The 23,888-nt window shown below is 30.1% G+C and overlaps 1 protein-coding gene across 1 annotated transcript in view; it reads left to right on the plus strand.

Moving 5' to 3' along the window:
- dyl (transmembrane protein dusky-like) overlaps positions 1 to 23,888 on the plus strand; it is an 80,487-nt gene that overhangs the window by 34,679 nt on the left and 21,920 nt on the right. The gene's annotated exons all lie outside the window — the stretch shown is intronic.

Consider the following 23,888-nt stretch of genomic DNA (forward strand, 5'->3'; position numbering starts at 1 on the left):
CCTGAACCTACAAAATTTTGTATCAAAGAAAATGAAACACAATAACAAGTAGGATATGATAAACTAAACTTTCTCAAGAGATTTTCCCATGATCCTACTCAGATAAGAGTTATTCTTATATGTTAAGTTTGACGCACTAGCACAAGTCCCGAACGTGAGAGTACTGTATCCATTGAGCATACTAATTCGTTTGCTACTATTTGTCGAACCAATTAGAGAATATTTCATGACTTCGATTTGTTTACTGCAGGATAAAATTAAAATTAATAAGATTTAGGTGGGCTACATAATTGACAAACTCAAGAGCACGTTTTTCTAAAAAAAAATCTACGTTTTCTTTACAAAATATTAGCGAATTTTAATGATCATCAAAAATGTATTATCACATGTTTTTCCATGCCTATAGAAATAAAGATTTTATATTAACTAATTTTCTACTCATAGTCAAATTGAGATTACTAAGAGAATTGGAGATTATATTGTTTCTGAGCGTATTTTTTAATTTCACCTGAGAATAACCATACGTTAAAGGTATAATTCTCTTAAAATGAAATGAAAGTAATAACTGAATAAAGTGAAGAACAGAGAAAATAGTGAAAAAATTTTATTAAAAAAAAATAAAAATAATATACTCCAACTAATTTAATTACTTTATGAATTGTTTGTAGTTAAAACTTGGTAATTAATAAGGCAATAAATTTCTTGCTAACACTACAACTTACAAACATAGATCGAGTTTTTTAAACGGCGATGACAACAAGGGATGACGGTGTTTCGGTCAGTTTGTTATTATTTTTTATTCCAGAATGAATATACGTATTTTTATCAAACAAGTATCAAACGATTTCATACAACTGCACGATATTAATTGACACGTAATAAACTGAAAACACAAAAATTACTGATTACACCATTTTCTCCAATTTTCAAAAACAAAAAATTGTTTAAAAATCAGTAATTCATTGTTTTTAAAAAAATATTTTAAATCATATTTAGTATTTTTAAAAGTAATAATTTATCAAAATAATTATGATAAGAAGATTGTTAGAATGATTGCAAAGATTATTTCAATAAAAGAAAATTAATAAAAAAAAAAGATGAAATAGTAATTTAAAAAAAAGATTACTTTAACCATTGATATATAACTAATTTTTTTTTTATTAATTTTGAATATACATGCTCACAAAATGCTGTTATAGAACATTGCTAGTGTGCGGGAGATACTAAACTAATATTAAATTAATAAATTTAAGATCTAAAATGAAGAGGTAATTTTAAATAAATTTGAATTTGAAGCTAAAAAAAAAAATCAAAATAAGATAAGATGCGCGTAGATAAATGTTGAGTGCGCATCATTTGAAACAAATAAAATGCTCACTAATAAAGCTCTTTAAGAGCAGTACACTAATCTCTCTAAGAACAGTAAGAGTTATATAGAAACGGCTCTTAACTATATAACTCATCAAACAGTGAGTCAATAATAGTAAAATATCGATTTTTTAAAAATGCATAATTTTTTAGAAAAGCTCGTTAACCGCTTCTGGGCTTCGGAATCCTAATATTAAAAAATTACTTTACTGCTTCCTTTTATTATATTATAATTAAAAAAAAAAAAACATTCTAATGAGGCAATATGTTTATATTTTATTATTATAACGACACATCGACTTTACAATCTGTTTACAGAACAAGTAAATAAAATGTATTTGAATTAATATTGAGTTGCCATAGACCCAGTGACTTGAGACTTAATAATAGAATACATGAGCACTCCGTACGGCCAGACCATATCCTGGCCACTCCGTACCGCCATACCCTGGTACTTATGTACCAGAGTATGTTGAGTATTTTCCGCAGTGTTTTTGTTTGAAAGCGTTCAAGTACGTCAATACTGGAGTTGCACGCAGTACCCCGCAATTCAATCCCGTAAGTCCAAACAGGCTTCAGAATAAGTAACAATAAATTTTATTGTTACAGCCAATAAGTAACAAAATAAATTTTATTATTATTTTATTTTTTTTTAAATATCTGCCACCATTGTCGGTGTAGACATCTTAAAAGAATTATCGGAGCGTAATAAACGACTAAATAGTGGATTGTAGTAATTCATCAATCTGTCTCCAAATTATCGGTGTAGTTTGACGTAAAGATTATTTAGTCAAGTTATGGTTAGGTCATCCTGAATATCTTTTTCATTTGAGACTCATCCGTACAATTATTAGTAGATATTTATTTTTTATTTAAATCTTGAGTATATATGATAACTGAAGATTTTGCATAGTTGTATACATATTTGTTTTTAAATTTTTATATACGATCGGTTACCTTTGTTGAAACCTTGGAACCTCTTTGTAGGAACATTTTTGTGGGAACCTCACAAATATTGACATTAAAAAGGAATCACCATTGAGGTTTCTCAAAAATAACATATTAGTGCCATACCGAACTGAGGGTAGAACGTACACAAGGTAGTTTTTGAAACCTGTACTTTCAAAATTATAATGGAAAACAAATGAATAACAAGAATCACAAAAATGGAGATTGATGAAAAACAAAAAATAAACCAAAAGAGAAAAAAGTTAAAAATTAATTTGAAAACAGAGACAGAGAGGAAGGGAATAAAGGACAGATTAATTAATGCACAACACTCAACGAGTGAAATTACATTATAGATTAACTAAGATCAAGAACATGTAGCCGCTTAAGTTTTCTAACATTCTGACTGTTTTCCAGAAGGTTTACGGCCAAATGGTTAACGTGGTGATTTAGCCGAAGTTCATATTTCAAACTAAAACGCTGTATTTCTTTCTTGACGATCCGTAGACCCAAAGCTGTATGTATATGACTTGTCTAATTTGATTCAAAACAAGTCTAAAAAGTATGTTATTAATATGCCCGGACAATGGGGAGAAAGTTAAGTTTTCAAGTAAAATAAAGGAAAGATTATTATTAAGAAAAAAGAAAAAGTAAAAATTGATTATTAAACTTACAGAATCCTTACAAACTTACAAAACTTAGAATCTTACAAATCCTTACAAAACTTAGAATCCTACAGGATTCTGTAGGATAAAAATGGCTTAGGTCGTTGAGATAAAATTTGATACATCTGTTATCTGTGTAACACAATTAAACAGCAACCTTTTTTTCGATTTTAATCGTTTTTCGAATTAAAACCTGTATGGCGACAAAAGATCTTTACATTAGAAAACGATTGGGTATAATTCTCGTCGAAGTATGAATGTGGTAGTAATTTATGTTATTTTTTATAATCTAATTTACTAATAGTGTCGGTCGGCAACATATGCATCTCTAAGTGGAATATTTTGTTAATTTTTAACTATTTATTTCATTCGTTTTGTAACAACCATGTAGTTATCTATTTTCATTTGTACCCTAAGCTTTATATTATAATTTTGTTTTTCTAAAAAGTAATTCAGTAAAAATAGGTTAGGAAAAAAGTATATCATTACTAACTTAAAACATTAAAAATATTTCACTGTAGACTCCTGGGGATATTATTTTCTTATAAATAGAATAATTATATACGCTTTGAAATGAAAAAGGAATTGTAATAAAAAGAGAAAATTCACTAACAAAGCATAAAGTAGATATAATGATGCCAACAGATCTAAACCATCATAATTTTCTCAGGACATGATAATTCATAAAAGAAATACTGTAGAGGGAAGTTGTCATTTTGTCTTTGCATTGATAAAATAATTCTGTAACAACTCTTTAAATAAGTATTATTCCTTTTTTAACAATTTCTACTACACTGTATGAAATAAGCAGTAATTATCTGATTTAATTACTTATTTAAAAAAGAATTTATCCTCTGAAAAAATTTAATAAGTGAAATTCTCCATTTATCAGCTTACCAGGATTGCTTGGATGACACTTCTTAAACTTCTTAATAAATGAGGGAAATACAATTACAACTTACAAAATTTAAAATTTATCTTTCCTTGTATAATAACTTATTTAAATATTAAAAATATATTTAATTTGAAAGTAAATAATTCTAATTTGAAACAGTTAGTTAAATTTTTTCATAAATAAGAGTTTTTATTGTCTCATTTTCTATACAATTTTATAATTTTTTAGTCTATTTTTCTCACCCAAATACAGAAGAAAAAGATGTACCGATTAAAATTGTGAATTAAAAGTGTCAGTTAACAATAAAGAAAACTATTCAATGAAGAAAACTCCCAATTAAAAATATGTCTGAGTAAAAAAAAAAACATAATTCTAAACCTTCAAAAAAAGTTAAGCCGATTAATTAATTTGACACTGTATCAAAAATTACAAAAAAAATTTAACCATATAAAGTAAACAAAGAATTTTTAAATAGCTTTCTTACATTAAAATGCTTGATATTTCAGAAATAGTTTAATGATTATTTCTATCGATTACTATTAATCTTTTATAGTTTCAACAGTTTATTTTTTAATTGTATAATTTAAAAATAAATCTACAGAGTTAAAAAAAATCAGAAAACGACTTCGTATTATAAAAATGAATGCATTTTATTCAAACGCCACAGCTGAAAATGTATATAACAAAAAAAATATTATTTTACAAAAATTTTGAAATTTTATTCAACTCACATTCGCCATCTGAAATCCTGCATTGATTTTTTAAACAGAAAAATGATCATATGATATATGATTTCCAAAAAAAACTTTGGACAGTAAAACAATGATGAAAGCAATTTTTCAATAATTACTCTTGTTATCGAATAACATACAAACTGTAAAAATGCAAAAGCCAGGCAAGAGATGAATCGAGAACTGGTTGTAGAAATCTTTATATCGCGTTTCATCTTCAGATTTCGTCGAGTAAAGTACTTTCAAATAGCTGCCCTAAAATGAATCATTTTTTTTTTTTTTTTTTTTGATTATACACCCCTGGACCGGATCTGCAGTCAAGCATGACTCAGTCCAACTGCGTGTCCTTGCGACTCTAACGGGCCTTCCCGCCTGCCGCTGGAGGTTCAGCATGGCAGGTCGGCCCGCCGGTTCTGGATTTTCTTATTTTAATTTCCCTGCCTCTAACATCAGAGGCGGGGTTAACCGCGCCCAGCTATGCCGTTTTCGGGACCCCGCCCCATCCGCCGGGACTCGGTCTTTTCCCAATTTTTTTTTTTGACCCGAGGGGTTGGAAGTCCCCGTGCCTCCTCACTGCCACCCACCCGTGAAAGCACGGACGACCGACAGCTCAGCAGGGGACTGTCCTTCCCCCCTACGTCGCCACCCGGGCTTCAGTCTGCCCCCCACTCACTCGTCGGATCGCTGTGTTAGCTGTTCTCTCGACATATTCTTCCGAGAGTCCCGATACAAGCATCGCTAAATCGTCCGCATACGCGAGCAAGGATATATCCTCCGGGAATCCCATCTGCAGCATCCCGTCGAAGATGATGTTCCAAAGCAGAGGGATTTAGACGGACCCCTGCGGTACTCCTCCCATCATCTGGAAACTTAAATCACCGTCTTTCGTTGTTGTTATCAGCTTCCTGCCGTGCAGAAATTCGCTTATAGCAGTTCTCAAGTAAGAAATAATATTTATGTTTCTTAATTCTTCCATAACACTCGTCCATGAGATGCTGTTAAAAGCATTGCGGACATCCAGGAGGACCATCTATGGAATCTTTCTGGTCCTCCTGGTGCCCGCCCTGCATGCATTAGTCCATTCCACTACCCGGCGAAGGACGTCGACGGTAAATCTTCCTCGCGTAAAACCGTATTGCTACTGAGACAAACAGCCTGCTGCTTCCACTTCTGTCCATAGCCTCTCCGCTACGTATAATTTACTTAACGTGGGTAGTAAGCAAGTCGGTCGGTAAGCCTGAGCTATGCCCGCAGCCAATGGTTTGAATATAAGCAGCATTCTTCCAGTTTTCCAAGACACGGGGAAACCTCCCACGCTCAGGGCCTTGCTTAAAGCTTCCAAAATCAGCCACGGTTGTACAACTGCCTTGAGTAGTGCACCTGATACTCCGTCCGAGCTCGGGCTTTTTCTAGTACTAATCCTTAATGCTGCCCAGCGTAGCTCGGTTATTGTAAATGTTCTCACCTCCTATTTATGAAATTTACATATTCCGTCTCCTCTGTCCGGAAGAGTTCTCGAACAGAACTTTTCCACTGGATATTAGGGGGAGGGGTGCACCAAATCTCTTAATTAACACTCGGTACGCTCATTGCATTTTATTGCTTTATGTCCCGCCCCTCCGCAGTTGAAACACAACTGAGAGCGGTTGGGCTCATGACAATCCGCCGCCCTGTGACCACGGCTCCAGCAACTATAACACTTCATGTCGTCTACCCGTGGCTCGACTCAGCAAGAGTGCCACCTAATTTTCACTCGATCTTTCTTGCTTAGTAGCCTAGCATCTCGAGCCGGAAGGAGAACTGTGGCCATCTGGATTTCCTCAAACGCCGATCTAATCGACTTAAAATGAATCAAACATCATTTAACATAACTTAAACAACAGTATACGCAATTACAGATAATTCACAACATTACTATAATATTAAATGATATACTATTATAGGTCACATGACATTTATTTGATGTAGTACAAAAAAATCAGTTAATTTTAAAAATTTTAAAGATTTATTTGAATGTTATTATGTCCTAATTACAATAAGCCACATTTTGGAAGTTAGCCTTTCTGCAACAGACATTCAAAGTGAATCTCTTCTGCAGTATGTTAGTCACAAGTAAAATTCGTTAATATTGAGAATTTATGTAATACTGAGCGATATACGAACTACTTCGTCAGTTGTACGTTGTTCAGCCATTAATTTTATCCGATTTTTTTTGTAGACATTTTATTTCAGGCATCTCCTAAATTAATAATCTATTTTAAATAGATCTGCATACCAGTCACTCTTTGCTCCATCCAGTGGTCCGAAAATGTATCATTTAAAATTTGTAGTACCTGTAGAGAACAGTGAAGCGGGGCACCATCTTTTGGCTAAAATCAACAATTTAATTGTTATCTAACATTTCCTGGGTGGCCGTTAAAAAAATCTGATATTGATAAGAAAACCCAGTAAAATGGATATCGAGTAAAGGCTTACAATGTGACAACAGATGATTCCTGCCAAAACATTCATATTTTAGAATACTGGGTATACTTTTATAAAATATCAGGGATTATATCGTTCCAGAATTGACAATTACTTTTATTAACATAGCCATATAGCATAAAACTAAGTACATTTACAAATATTTTTGAATTTAAAATATTTGGATCTGTAACAAATTTTTCCACATAATATTGCTATATATTTTTTCGTTAATTTATAGAAAAATGGGTTTCATAATTCTTTTTCACGTCCAAGTTTCCATGATAATCGTGTATCATAAGGAAATTTTCCAGTTTCAAAATAAAAACAGGATTAAAGATAGTTAATATTATTAAAATAGAAATTTTAAACTTTCTGGAAAATGTTTTTTTTAGCTAAACATATTTGCATCCCTTTATATCAATTAGTTGCACTTATTTAGTAATACTGAATGTTTCTAAACTTTTCCAACATCCAGTATTTTCTATGCTTTAAGTGACACTATATTCGAAGATTTCAAAATATTTTGATTTTTTGTTAAGTAAATAATCAAAGTTGGATCAGCTGTAAGATTGATATAAATAGGTTGTTATTATTATTATTATTATTATTATTATTATTATTATTATTATTATTATTATTATTATTATTATTATTATTATTATTATTATTATTATTATTATTATTATTATTATTATTTTTGTTGTTGTTGTTTGATATAAAAAGATTATTTTTCATAAAAATGTTTCCAGGAGAATTTTAAAGTTACAATGACAAATTTTTCAACATTTTTTAACACAGTAAATTATTTGTAACCTTTATATTTTTTTGATTACATTTTTAATGGAAATTTGTTTACTACCTTAAATTCGTTAAAATTAACCTTTTGAAACAATCTATAAATGTCTTTAAAAAGCTTAAAGTCAATTAATTATGTGGAAAAATACACGTAATTTTTCATACATATCGAAAAAGACTTTATTTCAAAACGTCAGTTTTATTTCCAATATTTTAAACGATACCAATCTTCCAATCTACATTTTTAATATTTAAAAAAAAAACTTTCTTAAAAATATATTTTCTGATTTAATATCGTATTTGGTACTGATACATTTTCCTAGAGGGTTTTTCATCAAAACAATCCATTTGATAAGAATCAAAAGAAGTAAATTGCGGTAATATTCCACGGTAATATTCACTGTGATGTTGCTTTATTTCTAATAATATTATAACTAGCTTTGTTTTTCTAGAGTTCCTATTTTTATTAGCAATTTGTAATTTTAAAACTAACAAATTACAGCATTAAGTAAATAAGTCAACTAAAATATTTTGAAAGATTTTAAGAAAGTTCTATCCGTATTAATAATTTATCCACATATTAAACGATGCAACTAGCTTCAAAACTTAAAGAAATTCTGGTTTCGTTCTGTAAATTAATATACAATCAATCTTTCATTTGGAAAGATAACCAAAAAATGAAAGATAAAATTTTAAATCATGATATTAGTAAGAACTTTACAGTGAAATAATCAAAGGAAAATCAATAACAATTTATCACTTCAGACTCTATTGTATTAATTTGTTTTATATTTTTCATCCAATAACACTAAATAAAGGGTAAAGATATGAAAACTCTTTTCAAAAAATTTTAGTAATTAATTTCAGTGACATTAGATGAAGGTTGACCCATAAATTTCTTTTTTTGAATCACAAAAAAGTAAATCTCATTTCATTAATTTTTTTACAGAAAAGTAACTTGTCATAAACATAAATTTAACTTTTCTTAGAAATATAAAATCAATTTGGCTGTGTTTTTGAAGATAGAATTAAGAAATTAAAATATATATGCAGAGTGTTTCTAAAATGGTGGACTGGCTATACTTTTTTCGATTCTACTTGTAAAACTAAACAAAAAATATGACAATATTTAGGAAAATTACAATTTCTCCTTCGTTCTCCCCATGTCCGCCATTTTGTTATTAAAAAAAAAATGATTATCTCAAGTTCGGATAGAGGAATAACATTAATATTTTGTCAGAATCTTTGTAATAAAGTTTTAAAATTAGCATAAAATCAGAACTTAAATACCTTCGCAAATTACAAACTGGCGGCCATTTATATTTTTATCAAAATGTATGTTGTGCTTGTATTTGTTTGTATATATATATATATATATACAAGTACAAGTGCTTGTAAATGTATAAGTATATTTGCGAACTTATTAATTAATTTCAGGAAAAATATCTAAAATTAAAAATAGTCAACTATGGTAATTTGCGGATAACATTATAGATTTTTTTTTTATGAACAATTATTTTATAAAATTACAAGAATTCTTTTTATTGCCTGAATAATATAATACAATTTTTTTTAAATCAATCAAAAATGAATACAAGCAATTTAAAAACTACGTCCTTGCTACTTTCTGCGAACCAGTTCGTTTAAGTTGTAGATTGCAAGTAAATGTGATCGCTTAGATTCAAACAACATGGTCCTTTGCCATACTATATAATTTAAATTCCATTCCAGTAATTCTTCATTATAATTCATTAATATTTCATACTATATTTTATAATAACTTCAATTTATGTTCAGTGTACACCGGATAATTATAGGTTTCATGAATGAGTGAAAGTTGCTTAAGATAGGTTTAACTGTGATACATGTATCTACCATCTACCTGACCTCTGTTAAAGGAAGGTTTTAATCATATAGCGAGCGGAACGGAATCGTGGAACGCAATTAAACTGGGCGAGAAGTGGAAGTGGGCTATGAGCCGTGGAATGTGTTTTCTAATTGCTCTTGACCCAGATAAAATCTTGTGCCATCTTGTGCCCCTCCCCCTCGTTACTGACCAGAATTAAATAATTTATTCAGAAATTTAATCACTCTTTTCCTTCCACCATTTATCTAATGTTGATATTTGTATTATCTATCAAGTTCTTGTTACTGTATTAACCACTTGAATAGTTCAGAACGAAATCCGTAATTTAATATACCTAATATTTTTAATGTAGTAAAAAAATATTCTTAATATATGCATAAAAAATGTATTCATTTATGTGTTAGCGAAATGATTATTTAAGAATATTACTCTATATTCGACTGTAATTTTTAGTTTGAAAATATTAAAATACTCTTAACCATCTCACCATCAATATTTCGTTTCTTTATTTAAATTTATAAAAACAAGATTAAATAATAAAAATGTTTACAAAACTTTGATACACAAACTGTTGACTTTGATTTGCAGTATTTCAAAATGTACTCTTTAATGAATGTGTTCTAAAAGATTGCTAAGAAAATGGTTCTTCAAGATTACCAATATATTTAAACTTAACTTTTCAAAAAATGAAGTAGATATTACAAATTAAGTGGAAAAATTATATGGAATCTGAAGTCAGGGAGGGATACTTCCTGAATAGATCCGCATGCTGAAAGTTCTTGATTTTACTTTTTAAACCTAATTGACTTCCAGACATCTCGTTCACTATCTGATTATTAGTGAAGTAGAGAGCGTCAATTTGCTAGCGGACCTAAAGCCTTAATAAATACGATAATCGATCGTTCTTTATTTTTCTAACAATCAGGGATTCGGAAGATTTACTCCTATACTGGCACTTTATTAGAATTAATTTACCTTAGCACTTCGTGTCTTTATTATCTCTAGGTAAAGATTCACGGATACCACTCATAAAGATTCGCAGATGTTTTACGTAGTATGCAGTCAGTTTCCTCATTTGATATTGCAGTAGTTAATTATATTTTTTAACCTGATATCTGATTCTGTTAACAAAACTTATTTCAGACTTTTTCACGGCACTGTAACCAATTTTTCCTTTAAACAACTTTCAACGTAGTAGAAGAGAGGTTTCTCTGTTAAGACTTAAGTATTTTAGGCAGAGAGGCCCGATCCATGTAGAATGTAGTATTATCATAAATATTGTATGAAAATAGTATAATATATTCAAGAATTAAGTAAACAGATATTTAGATAAATTAATTATCCCTCCAAATTTTTACCTTTGTAGAAATATGTTCGTAATTAGGAAACATTTTAAAGGAGGGAGAATTATATAAGTTCTTGCATCTACAGCGCGAGTAATAATGAGGCGCTGACCTTCAAATACATTTTTATCACTAAAAATTTAACCTAACATTATTATAGACGATATTAGCTAAAACTAACATCATATATATTTGCAGCTTTTAACATAATTTCTAAATTACCCATCTTACTAAACGGAAATTTTTTTGTAATATTAAATTCCTTTATGCACTCTCAGATATTTTACTTTCTGCACTAATACTTCGCAAGGATTTTTAATTATTTTAACGGAGTTATACTCGTAATTGTATTATATAAAGTTACAATCAGCTAAACTTATCATATACATTATTAAAGCTTCTTTTAATCGATTGTACCTGTATTACCACGTTTTAATGTGAAATTCAATTTTTAATTATTATTTTTAAAAAAATTTATATACATAGATTTATGTATATATAAATTTGTTCTGCGGACGTCTTACTTCCCAGCGGAATGGAAGGTGTCGCAGGTGGCGATGATTTTGAAGCCAGGGAAGCCTGCACAGGAAGTTTCTTCTTACAAACCAATTAACCTGTTACCGGTCTTATCTAAATTGTTTGAGAAGCTACTACTGCACAGGGTTAGGCCAGTGTTGGAGAGTAAGGGGATAATTCCGGACCATCAGTTTGGGTTCAGGTGTGGCCATTCCACAATCGAACAATCCCATAGAGTCATCAGAGTCATCAGTGGGTGTCTGGAGGAGGAGAAATTCTGCTCGGCGGCGTTCTTAGACATCCAACAGGACTTTGATAAGGTATGGATACCTGGCTTACTCTAGAAGTTAAAGCTACAACTTCCTCAACCCTACTTCCTAGTCTTGAGGAGCGTTTTGCTCAGTTGAAATATAATGAGTTTTCAAGGTTCTTTGAGTTGGATCGGTTGTTCCTCAGGGCTCTGTGCTGGGCCCTGTGTTGTATTCCATATTCGCTGCGGACATTCCGGTCCTGGATGATTGCATTGTCGCCACGTTTGCTGATGACACTGCTATCCTGGCCGTTAACGAAAACCCTGGCCTAGCCTCGCAGACCCTACAAATGCCGCTGGATCGTATGTGCGTGTGGCAGAAAAAGTGGAGGATTAAGGTTAATCAGGGTAAGTCGAGGCACGTCGCATTTGCCATGCGGAGAGGTGACTTTCCCGGTGTGTACTTTGATGGTGTTTGGATCCTGCAAACGGAGACTGTGCGGTATCTGGGACTTCACCTGGATCGGCGTTTGACCTGAAAGTGTCAAGTGAGGATGAAGAGGAAACAGCTAAATACAAGGTACAGGGAACTTCATTGGCTGCTACGGAGGAACTCAGGCCTCACGTTAACAAACAAGATCTTAATTTGCAAGACTATCCTGCGCCCAATCTGGACGTACGGTATGGAATTGTGGGGAACGGCTAGTACTAGTAATGTGGAAATTATACAACGATTTCAGAGCAAAGTAGCGAGGGTAATTGCCGAAGCTCCGTGATTCACGCGGAATGATGAGATTCAGGATTATCTGGAGCTCCCATCGGTTCGTGAGATTGCACGACAGCGCAATGTTAAATATCTGCAGAGGCTTGAGAATCATGTAAACCATTTGCAATTAATCTACTCGATAACAGCAGAGACATCCGACGGTTGAAACGAACCCATGTACTCGACTTAGGGTCTGCGTAACAGTTTGGAATCTAACACCGTCAAGTTTAGTGGTGTATCTAATTTCTTGTTACCTCTCTTTCTTTTTCTTTTTTATTTGTTATTAATTTTTGTTTTGTGGACTATATGGTGCTGAAATTATTGGTTTGTGATCTATGACTGAGTTTGAAATTTCATATTTGACTTTAAGTTTGCTTACAACTGTTTATTGTGTATTATTTATTATGGGGGTTCCTTAAGGACCTTCTTATCAAGTGCTTTTGTCAGGAAACTTACTTATGGCTCCGCAGGAGAGCCGATTGTAATTATAATTGTTATTGAGGAAAAAAACATTTAATATTTAGATTTCATTATGATTTTCTTTTCATTTATTTATTTTGCTAGAAACTTTAACGTAAGGGTTTTAAAATTGATTTTTCCAATATTCAGTACCGAAATTTAAAATCTATATCGACCTATTAAACAGTAATATAAAGTTTTAATACACAGATTTTAACAATATTTGTCTCTTATGTGGAAAGAATTCAAGATTATTTTTAAGTGCTAATAATATTTTTAGAAACTTAAGTTAGTATATGAAAGTTTTATAAAAGCACATTGTAAATGAATGTTGAATAAAAATAGGTTTAATTTCATTCATATAAAATGACTCAATAAATTTAGATGGATTAATATTAAATAAAATTAATGGATAAAATTAAATAGAAATATTGTAAATACGAAAAGTTTTAACTAATAAATTTATATTTTACTTTTAGTAAAAAAGTATTATCCTTATTTTTTATATTTTATTATTATTAATTTCTTATTTACATTTAAAATTATCCCGGGAACAAAACACTTTTTCCCATGGCGATATATAGTAAAGTCAGCTGAGGTACGTAAGGTAAGTTGAATAGAATAGAATCCAGGTTAAACAGCTTTTAACTTTCTTTATTAATACTGAATATTATGATTGTATCAGTCACATCTGGTCAAGGATTTTATTCCCAACAAAAGTCCAGTAGTTTTTCAACTTTTTCATCTGCCTCACTTTAGTCGATAACATACTTGTAAAAATATACTCAAGATTTTAATAATAAAATAAAATTTGAGATATATTCTGCGCTTCTGATGTCATCCATTTGGTTACATATTCCAGACGAATGGAGCTAGATTCGAAGCATCCGCTCTTGGATTGGAAGGCCAGTCTGTATAACCGCTTCCCTGATTAATTTTAATAACATTTTATTTATATATATTTGAATAAATAAATAATTAAATGAAATTATAGATATTTTTTTATGTAGGATAATAAAATATTTTATAAATATTGTTTAAAATAAAATAGTTTATTAAACTCTGTTTTACTAAAAATGTCCATATTTACATTGAGTTAGTAAAATATATAATTAGGGCAACTTTGCTCTAATTCCTTTAAGCGTCTGCTCATAAAACACTCCAAAACAAAAATGTAATGCAGCTACCAAACCGCTACACACTCGCGCCTCCTTCGTACAACTTTAATCTAAATAAAGCCGAAGTTAATAACATTTTTCTCGACATTAAACTATACACAATGGCCGAAAACAACGTGCCCTGAATGATACCCTCCTACCTTAGTACAAAAAAAGTCAATTCAAAAAACTAACTACATCACTGAGATCTCAACTCGACAACATTCTCAGAACTTTTACTATAATGTAGATTTATCCGATTTCAAGTTTTGACATTACTGAGATATTGGTATTACTTTAAATCCTACGATCCGTATATATATCATACATTCAGAGTAACAAAGTCTATATTGTGTCTAGCTACTCTAAAATTTCGGAAACATTTTGTGCTGAAAAGAGAATCTGAAGCAGTTTTAGAAGATTAATAAAAAGTAAATGCACAATTCGTTTTGCCTTTTTTAAATGGCAACTATAAATATAATATATATAAAATTGTATAATTACATTTAAATAAATTGTATATTTATTGGAACCTATTGTAAGAACACCAGCTCTTTTGACTGTCCTCTTTTCTTCATAGAAGAGGAAATTTGACACACAATATAATTCTTTACCTACATGTACAGAACTGAAAGATCAATATATTTCCATAAGAAAACCTTACTCGTGAGGAGTTACCAGAATTCACAGAATTTATTATACTTATTTCTTGTTTCAAAGGATAAAATTTATAAATGGCGGCATATTTTAATTTTCATTCTCGGGTAAGGGTCAGTGAACAAAAAATTATGGGGGAGGCCCCCTATTCGCATCACCGAACCCTGTTCGGTGATGCGAGTATAGTTACAATATTCGAAGATTTTTTGGTGCATGATTTTCAGCGATGAAATAAATCAACATGATATTAAATTGAATTAATCAAGAACATATTTCTGCTTAATAGGTTGTATGGTTCAATACAATTTTGTAAATGATCCAATCCAATTTCATGAAGTGAAAGTGCCATTATTTGAAATTAGCAACCAAATGATCGGCTACATAATGTTACAGAATTAATTTATATTAACTAAAAATTAATTTATATCATACAACGTTAAAGAACAGAACCACCGCTTATCCGTACACATATATATATTTTTTTTTTAATTAGCTCATTTCGAATTCGAGATTAGTCAGATTTCCTGTAATATTATTTTTTAATATTTTTATTCTTATAAAATAATCGATCTGTAAAAAGTAAATAATCAATCTGAAACAAAATAAATGAAAGTCTCTGGGAAGTGGAATGCGATAGTATTTTGCAGGAAAGACTTAAAACTCGCGTTTCAATAATAATTAAATAAACGTCATTATTTGTTATAAAGTTAGAAAGCCTGTACGTTTAAATAATAATATCTAATTTTTAAAAATACGTACAAAAAGTATTTCATATTTCTTGCAAGTATTTTTCTTGGAATAGTAAATAAATTTTTTTAAAGTATTTATTCATTTATTTGTCACTACTTGTTAAATATCTCGTGATTTTTACCGATGACAATAAATAAATAAATATTACTATAATTTTACGTTGTATGTGTAATAATACCTCATTAACGATTTATATACATAAAATAACATACAGGGGAAAACTTATTGTATTGTTACTAGAAGAATTGTTGAATAATATATATGATATGAGTAACCTACCTAGGCAAACTAATAACAATGAAAGTACTACATGAATCTTTTACTGTTTCCACGTATTCTGTTATCTGTAATTTACTATGCTTGTAATTATGCGGTGTCTTTACCCAGCGATATGACGTATAACGGTACAAGCTTTGCCGACTGATATATTACTGAAGTGTTACTAGAATCATATTTCAGAACATTATTAAAACATTAAAAATTGTTTTAAAAATAAACTAGTACTTATTTATTATTAAGTTTTTCTAGAATTTAATAATAATAGAAACAAGAATGTAATCCATTTTTAAAACTGTAGCTCGATTTATTTTAATATTGACATTACCTTATTGATGGATCTTGAAACTGCATGCATTTATAAAATACAATCTAAATATACTTGTAAGAAAAACCATAAATGAATTTTACGCCATATAATATGTGAATCAAATCTTTTTCTCATAAAAAAAATTTTCATGAAAAACTTTTCAAAAAATATAGCACATTGAAACTAATTTTTAGTTCACATTAACACTTAATTTCAAAATCTGTAAGAAATATGTTTTATTTCAAAATACTGGTATTTTTTATTTTAACAAGATCTCAGATCTCTATAGGCGAAATACGAAATGATACTCTATAATTAGACAACATTTTCACCAACAATAAAATCTACAAAAGTAACAAAATAACCTTACCTAATAAATCTACATTGTAGTTTTTAAATACGAATTTTACAGCCAATTAGAAACAGAACGTAAACGTTTGTGAGTATTTTGAGGCCGAAAAATAGCTATAAGATTCAGGAGCAATATACCTTCTAAAAAAATGATTTAGTAATTTTTAATTAGCCTTTTTATTAAAAAAATATTATCAAAATTCATTATTTCTATATTGCATCAAATAAAAGTATAATAAAATACTTTATAATTCATTATTTCCCTAATAAGTATTTTGCAATCTGTTCAATTAGTGAACAATAAGCAACCCTTCCCCCCCCCCCATGGCCCAAATGAGATGAGGGTGATATGTAAGATATGTAAATGAGGTGTAGTCTTGTACAGACTCAGGCCGACCATTCCTAAGACGTGTAAATTATTGAACACCAAGCACCAAAGTACACCGGTATCCACTGTCTAGTATTCAAATCCGCATAAAACCAACTAACCTTTACAAGGATTTAAACCTAGAACTTCAATTTTGAAAATTAACTGTTAAAAAGCTGATTTGCGACAAGTTAACCACTAGACAAGCCTGGTAGGCTACCTTACAATTAATGAAATTTTTATTCGTGATGAAATTAAAAAATTGTTTATTTTCAAAAAATTAAAATATGTTACTTTTAAGAAAATGAATTTAAAAAATCGTAGACATAAGCACGTAATTGATTCAGTACGTTGAGAAACTTTTTATCGCTTAGGATTATCATCCTACAAAATATTACAGCTTAACTAGGCAAATTATTTATTTTAACAACCTATGAAACAACTTACTATAAGTCACCTGCTGAAATGACGTTTATAAAAGGTAATTATTAAGAAGCAGTGGTATACACAAACAGGAAAACACGTTGTTTAGGCGCAAGATACTATTCGCACAACAAGAGTGTTTCAAATTCATTGAGCGCCTTGAAATTAGGCAATAGAGTACTCTGAATTTATGACTATCGCTACATGAATTCGTTTATTGTTCCGTCACGAATAGGTTCTGTCGCATGTAATTGTCAAGATACTGATTATAATGTGGTCGCTTTCTCCAGTGATAGCCTACTTGATAATAAAAAAAAAAGACTACGCATTATCACATGACATGACTATAGCAGTAAGTGTGATATACATAAGTTAAAAACAACTCGCTCTATTTATTCAAAGAAAATATTAACTAATTAGGAAAGTGCCTAATCTAATACTTTTTGAATGAAACATAAATATTTTTTTTTTGTTTTTTTACAAAATTTTACAATTCCCTAAGTTTGATTATTCAGACAGAACAGATTACCTTATTGTTAGAAGGTATTTAAGAAACGTGAATCAATGAGAAAATTTGAAAAATGTAGATATTAATCTTCAAATACAATAATAACATTACCTCAATAAAGTTGAATACAATAATTTTCTTCTCTTCTTCTTCTTCATTACAGGGATTAAGTTTTCTAGACCTGATCCGGTCTCATCGTTTCCTTGGTCTTCCCACATTTCTTCTTCTCACAGGTTCATAAGCTAATATAACTGCTGGTATCCTCGTTCGCGTCATCCTGTTCAAGTGATTGCACCAAATTTGCTTATTTTGTTTTATTCTGTCGTATAAAGCTTGTACTGAAAGCTCTTTTCGAATATCTTCATTCCTGACCTTTCCTCTGTCTGCATCCATATATATACACTACGTAAAAACCTCATCTGCCCCGCTTGAATTCTGCTATCCAGCATTTTATTGTGTATGGCTATCATTTTATAAAATTTAATACGTGTACCTTTCCGTATTTTATGTTTCAGATGCCTGTATATATTCCCACATATTTACTGAAATTTTTCAAATGTCTCATTATCAAACTCGTATTAATATTATAACCTAGATATTTAAAATGTTTTACTTGCTTAACACCATTCCCTCAATCACTATCTTTGTACGTACTGGATACTTCCCTTTAAAGCCCATAGTTTTAGTTTTCATCGGTGATATCCCTAAATTAAATTGCTTTTCAATCTTTTCCAATACAAATACCGCTTTCTGCAATTTGTCTCCACTTTTCTGTATCAAAACTCGAATGTAATTATAGCACATAATTTAATGAATTTTAGGATAAGAATTCTCTCTCGGTTGCCACATGAGTCACTTTAATATGATAATATGTATAAATTAAAATAAGATCAACTAAAATAATAAAGTTTAGGATGATGGTCACCCTGCGATGCCTTCTATATTACACTTAAAAATATAAAAAGCAGAGTAATGTGATTTTTTTAAATTTCAGTAACTTTAAATTCATATCCAAGAATTTATTTAAAAGCAACAAGAGGTAGTTATCTAATAACAGTGGCTGTGGTGGATAATAACAAATTATACCGAGTGAGAAATTCTACGCCTGACCGGGACTCAAAACCGGAAAAGATACACCACCGAGAACCTGATGAAAAGCTACAGAGTGGCTACCACCCCCCCCCCCCCATGGGAATTGGCTTGTAATGGGAATAAAATAAGTATATACATATAAGAACATATGAAGTTTTTAAATATACTTTTTTAGATTACCTAGTCTCAGGTTCCTTTCCCGTCCAGGGTCTTTATTATTTAAATTTCATTCGTAATTTTTTCAGCTATCCTCCTCCATTCACCTCAATTTTATTCTTAAATACGAGTAAAACATTTCCGAGTCCCAGAAAACTAATACGTTAAAACAAGTTTCTAATTTACACACTCGTCAGATATTAATTTGTAATTTTGTTTGATAAATAATAAAATTTTTACTTCTAGCTTTTCTTTATATTTTTGCCGTACATTCTTGTTCTGATATAATCTATAACGAGGAGATAATTTTGTAGTTCTTTCATGATATATTATTAAGTCAGAGTTTCATAATTAACGGAATGACGTTCCAAAAATCTAACATAAATCATAACATAAATCATAACATAAATCTAACATAAGTAATTTTACGTAAACTTTTTACTCTTCACTTAAAAAACATTTCGCTGAGGTAGATACTTCATATTGAAATAGAAGAATCATCTTATAACTTATTAACCGATTCATATATATATATATATATACATTTTGCGGAAGAATTCTAATAAAGTGATAGTCACTAAGAGATTATCTTAAAAAATTCAACCACCAAAAGACATTAGTTAAACTAATAAATGGAAAACTAGGGCTTAACCAGAAGACTGAACAAATAATCGTAATTGGTGTAAACAGTTTTCAAATTAGTTTTGCAAGTAGAGATTTAATGATGGATTCCTAAGAGTGTAACTAACTTCATTTACTACAATTATATTTTTTTTTAGATAGATTTAATATTACTTACAATAATATAACTTAATATTACTTACTGCATTTAATAAGGTAATATTATAAAATATTAAAATAATATTACGGTGACTTATTAATATATTATATTCGTTTTCTTATTATCAGTTTTGTTAAGGGGACTTCATTTAGATCAGACGCAATCGATAAGAACCATTTAAAGAATGAATTTCCAAATGGTAAAAAAGGGTTCAACTTTTCCCAAAATTCCTAAAAAACAGAAAAATGTTCATTTTACCATGACCAAACAGAAAAAGTTAACACGTACACACGCGCGCACGAGGCACAAACATTAGAAAATCGTAAAGGACATGCTACGCTTTGTAGAGCTAGCTCATAAAAAATATTTTTATCTTCACTGCCGTCACAGAACGGCAGCGCCTTTTCCTTTCAACCGGAAGTTTCTCGAATTGTGGTCACTGACATTTTCACGGAGTAAAGACATTCAGTGCTACAGTCCAACGTACATGCTTTAAGCTTATCTCATAAATTATTCATCTATTTAAACAATTTCAAAGTTACATAAGATAATCGCGCGTAATTTTAAGTAAGCTTTTAAAAGAAGGACTTACTTTAGAACTGGTAAAATAAAAAAATAAATTAATATCATTTACCTCTTTGATATAATTATTTTCCAACGTAATGATATTTATGAAATTCATCAGAATTCCTTAAATGTAATCAACCTTATAAAAGAATCAATTGATTTGAATCGTTCAAGACTACTGTTTACTATTCAATATTAGCTATTGTGTTACAACTCTTTGCTATTCTTGGAAAACCTAAAAGGTTTTATAAAGTAAATATTTTAGGAGACAAGACAATTTTAAACGATGATTCAGATAAAGATTAATTTTTTCATTAAAAGATAGTGTTCTAGTTAAAACATAGTAAAATCAAAAAGGAAGTTTAGTTAATTGAAGTTAGAAAAATCATGAGTAATTGTATAGATTATAAACAATTACAGTGAAGAAATGTATTAGAAAAATGTAATATAAATATGAAATACTAAGAACGTAGATTCACTGGTAATAGAGTATAAGACAACAAGCGTTTTAGTTGTTTGATAGAGGTCAGGTTGCTGCCTAGTCAGATATCTCAGATGCTTTTCTATTTGAAATCTAGACGGAGTCGTTCGGTTTGTATAACCCACTTGAAGACTAGTTACCGTGTTTGTACTCCACGAGTAAACTGCAGCAAAAGATAGATGTGGAACACAAGTTGGTTACTAGTATGCTATTTACGTACAATGTTACTATGTACGGGATGTGGTAGTATTTATTGAAAGATTTCATTGATAAATTCTTCAGAGTAAATGATAGTTTATAAGTACTGTAAATAAATATTTATAAATACTGTATATAACGCATTGTACTAAAATACAAATGGTACCCATCTTTTGAAAAATTGACATTGTTATTACATTGAAAACCGTTGTAATAAAGTAGCATATATTCATTACAAAATAAAAAATTAATTTTCCAAACTAAAGCGGTTTACTATCTGCAGCAGGTTAATTTAACTTAGATCGACATTATAATATAAAATCTTATCGCATAGTCTTGGAGACTGATCAAGAATTATAGATTATTACGGTTAATGTACATGGTAGGATCTACATTCACATGAAGTAAAATTTTTATATAGATATTGAATATTTTAAAATCATAAATACGGCACACTCCAGGGTGAATGTAAGAGAGCAGACGGTAACTCCATTTAACAGAATAAATATAAATACAAACAGCAATAGACGGCTGTTCGAAACGCAGACGTATTTGCATTATCAGACATACGTAAACTCACTCGGGTCTCGTTTGGTTCTGTGTTCAAGAATTCATCTTGCTTCGGTCCGTTCAGGACTTACGACTAATCCCAACATATGTATTTCATTCGAGTGGTTCTACGACAGAACAGAACTTGACAAAACAGAACAGAACAGTGAAGAAACAGAACTATGAAAAACAGAACGTATATTTACATTCGTCTAACTTCAATTGATTAAAGAAAATACAGTAATTATTTTTTGACTATTGAAGGGAATAATTAGAGAAATACTTATTCATATAATATAATTATAATTAAATTTTCTAATGAAATTTATTTAGGATTCTTAATCCAAAACTTGTGTTTAAATAAAGTAAAGAACATATTAGTAATATTATTTATTATTAAGGTAAACTAATTTATTTATTAATTTTATATTTAATAATTAATATTTATCCCATAATGGCAGAATAGGGAAGAACAATATCCATTATTATTTTTAATTTGTCATTTTAGTTTGTTTTTGTATAAATACTAAATTGCGAGTGTTTTGTACAAATAAAAATGCGAGTGTTTGACGAAGGAAATGGAGTTAAATTTATTTTTATTATTAATGGTTTAAGTAAGACGTCCCAACATCACGGATTGGAGTCCGGAACAGAGCCCAGCAGAGATGCGTCCTGAAAGGCAGCCATAACAGAAGTGGATGAAGAACTTCTACACAACCTCTCCTTTAACACTTACAAGTTAATTAAATTAAACCAGCAATTACGACTCCTCCGGAGTAGGGGTCGCATTGCTCCCTCCTGATAGTTAGTGCCCCATTGTGGCGTATTCCTGCTAGCCTATGAAGCGTTAGCACCGAAAGGACTTCAGTGGACGGTCTGAAGGGGAATTACGTCGGGAGGATAGGTTTCATAAGCCTAGCCTTCCGCGGTCGGCCCATAAAATGGGTTCGATAACGCTGGTTTAACAACGGATTGGAATGCAATTAAATCCGTCCTTAAAATACTAAATAATAATAAACAAAAATTGAAAAATTAGACCCGCCATTTAAAATAAACCTTTTAAAAAACACGCCCGATTAGAATCATCCAGCAGCAAGGGACTCTGTCCAGGTTCTGCGATTTGTAGGGAGAAATAAACTCCCGCCAACTTTGCATTCCATTCCATTCCATTAAGTAAGAATAGTTTACTAGAAATAAAAAATAATCTGGTGCAGTTTGCGCAAAAAGATCGGCTTCTTGTTAATTTAATTTGGTTTTAAAGTTTTAATGTTCTTTTTTTAATTTGAATTAATATCGCTAAAAATATATACCGCAGATAAAGAAACGTCAACGTTCTATTTGCAGCATCATAATGAACCACGCTTCTAACTTGCTCCGCATAAATTTTTTAGACTTAATTGAGCATTTCTCAAGCACAATTTAACCATGTTCATCAAATTTTACTACAGATATACTACTACATCTAACTTTCAATGAAATTGATCTAGCAGTTCTGGATATTTTCAAGCCAAATTACTTTATACAAAGGCCTCTATATATATATATATATATATATATATATATGTGTGTGTGTGTGTGTGTGTGTGTGTATATATATATATATACGTATAAGTAAACCCCATAATTATATACGTAAAGAAAATGAATTTTATACTCCCACTCCCACCATGCGACCAAAAGTAATACCGTACTTTCGTCGAAAAGTCGACAAAAAACAAAGAATTATAAACGATTTGTTTATTATTTATAATAATTGTATTATAAATGTATTTATTTATAAGCTCTAAATAAATATTATATTAATGCTCTAGAAATTTCCTACCAATGGTAGAACCTATAAGAAAACTGAATTTTTCTAAAGGCATTAAAATATTTAATTTTCAACTAATTAGATAAACAGTAAAAAGCAGTAATATAAAAATGGGAACTTAAACTTGAAATCTAAAATTAATAGATCATTTAGAAGAAAGGATGAATTTAACTGTAAATAAAATAATTTATTAAAACTCATCGTAAGAAAGAAATATATGCATTAAATTCGAAAAATTTCGGAAGTTTTTATTATTAAAATTATTGATTAGAAAAAGGAACTGCAGATTAACAAAAATTAAATCAGATAATCTTAAAACAGTTTCAAATGAACATAGTGAAAAGTGAAAATCTGTTCCCATATAAAATTCTTTTGGTGTAAAATAT

This window comes from Lycorma delicatula, chromosome 1 (assembly GCF_047948215.1).
Source record: "Lycorma delicatula isolate Av1 chromosome 1, ASM4794821v1, whole genome shotgun sequence".
Classification (NCBI taxonomy): Eukaryota; Metazoa; Arthropoda; class Insecta; order Hemiptera; family Fulgoridae; genus Lycorma; species Lycorma delicatula.